This window comes from Montipora foliosa, unplaced genomic scaffold (assembly GCF_036669935.1).
Source record: "Montipora foliosa isolate CH-2021 unplaced genomic scaffold, ASM3666993v2 scaffold_75, whole genome shotgun sequence".
In the NCBI taxonomy this organism is placed as follows: domain Eukaryota; kingdom Metazoa; phylum Cnidaria; class Anthozoa; order Scleractinia; family Acroporidae; genus Montipora; species Montipora foliosa.
In genome coordinates this window covers 55,001-57,522 of record NW_027179823.1, presented here as the reverse complement: position 1 = coordinate 57,522, position 2,522 = coordinate 55,001, and positions in this window count along the sequence as shown.

Sequence of the window (2,522 nt, the reverse complement as noted above, 5' to 3'; positions counted from 1 at the left end):
TATTTTCTGTAAATTCACATGCCTCCTTCTGACAGCGAGTAATTGAATTTCCTCCAGTTTGCTCTGCCGGCTTCGAAACAACATCTACTGAACACTTATTTATCACTCGAAAGGAATTTAAAGTGCCTCTGTGACCAAAAAATTGATTGTTATTTTACTTTGGATTTCAAAACTGTTCTACCCCCACCCTGCTCCACCTTTAAGCCTCATTTTTTACAATAGCAAGTTTTCCTTGACAAGTTTTCCTTAGCAGTGTAAATGGAAAAATATGACAAGTTTTTCCTTGACAAGTGTCCTTGTTCAAAAACTAGCATGCTAGTTTTGAGCAAGGACACTTGTCAAGAAAAACGTGTCGAGGACGATATTTGCTGGTGTAAATTACTTGTCAAGTGCACTTGTCAAGGAAATCATGTCACATTTTCCATTTACACTACCAAGGAAAACTTGTCAAGGAAAACTTGCTACTGTAAATGAGCCTTGAAAGTGGAATTTTAAGTGCCCCTGTGACCAAAAAATCAATTCTTATTTTTCTTTGGATTTGAAAACTGTTAAATAAACTCTAAGCGACCAAAGTTTTAAGCCTTGCTTTCAAAACGACACCTGTTTATTTTAACTGGAATTTTCCTATTTAGTGGTCTTTAAGATCTTGAAAGAGCTGGTCGAGGAGAAAATGACGTCAAAGGCTCACTAGTTAAAGAATGCAATGCGTGTGTGCGCCGCAGAATTAAGAAGCAGCACGGGAGTTTTGGGCTTTCAGACTTTTTAACTTGAGTTTTGCATATATAATAAGCTGCATTCACACGCTGAAATTTTAAGCTAGTGAACCTTTGACGTCACTTTTCCCTGGATCCAATCCTCTGAGGTCCAATCGGTCAGTTTTGGACGTGAGTAATGGGGGACCGTGAAATCCAAAACTTACACTCACTAAACGGCCTTTGGATGAAAATTTTAACAATTTTAATGTCAATTTTCGTAAAAACGAAGGATTTTAAACTTATATTCCATGTATTCCTATTCCGGAATACGGTCAATCGAACGCATCCTAAGTTAAGATCTTGAGAGAGCTGGATCGAAGAGAAAATGACGTCAAAGGCTCACTAGTTTAATAAGAGCAGCACGGGAGTTTTGGGCTTTCAGACTTTTAAACTCGCGTCTTGCATATGTAATAAGCTACATTCATACGCTGAAATTTTAAGCTAGTAAGCCTTTGACGTCATCTTTCCCTGGATCCAAACCTCTGAGGTCCAATCGGTCAGTTTTGAACGTGAGTGAAATCCAAAACTTACACTCAAAGTAAACGGCCTTTGGATAAAAATAAAAGCTCAAAATTTTGCCAGTCAGGTGTTAAGCAAACACTCTTTCAAAATCTGAAGAAAAAAGGAGGTGATCTTTTTTACAACAGGGCACTTTGAAGTTTACGCAATTAGTTCATCACCCTCGACAGTCTGGGGTCGGATAATAGGTCGGTGAAAGCAAGAGGCTGGTCGAACGGAGTGATACAAGATAGACTTGGTAACATTAAAAGAGCAAATGGTTTGAACTCAGGAGTCATATCAAAACTCAGTCGTTTCGTTCAATCACAGTCACGCCTCATTCGTGTTGACAAACTTAAAAACCACATTCGTGAAGCCGGAAAGCGTTGAAAGATGCCAGAATGAAAGCCGTAGTGAACTTTTGCGCATTCATGCCGCTTTTATTAGTTATAGCGCTTGTACGTAGTAGGCTCATCGCGATCGTAAAGGCCGGGACACACTAGGCGACATGTCGCAGCGACATGTCTCTGCAACAAGTTGCTCCATGTGTACGACTTGCAAAACAAGTCACTGCGACAGGACGCTTCTTCGGAGCGCACGCAGTGATTTCGTATGAAGGGGAATGTGAATTAGTTAACTAATTCAATATGGCTGGCCATATGACGCTCTCTCATTGGTTCATTTATATTTTGTCGCAGCAACTTGTTGCCGGAAGTGTACACACGATGCGACAACGCTGCTTTCGCTAATTTTGTCGCTGCGATAAGTCTCGCGAATTCAAACTGGTGTCACACAAGGCGATTTTTTGCGGCGACTTGTCAACGCGACGTGTCGCAGCGGCTTATTGCCTAATAAGGCCGGGACACACTAGGCGATAAGTCGCTGTGACACGTCGAGGGGACAAGTCGCCGCAACAAATGGCCTTGTGTGACACGGTTAATTTCATGAAAATCATTGTCGCTGGGGCAGAATTTTGTCGCCGCGATCAGTCGCACGAATACAAACCAGTTTGAACTCGTGCGACTTATCGCAGCGACAAAATTAGCGAAAGCAGCGTTGTCGCATCGTGTGTACACTTCCGGCAACAAGTCGCTGCGACAAAATGTAAATGAACCAATGAGAGAGTGTCATATGGTCAGCTATATTGAATTAGAAAACTAGTTCAAATTCCCCCTCATACGAGATCACTGCGTGTGCTCTGAACAGGCGTCGTGTCGCAGCGACTTGTTTTGCAAGTAGTACACATGGAGGAACTTGTCGCAGAGACAT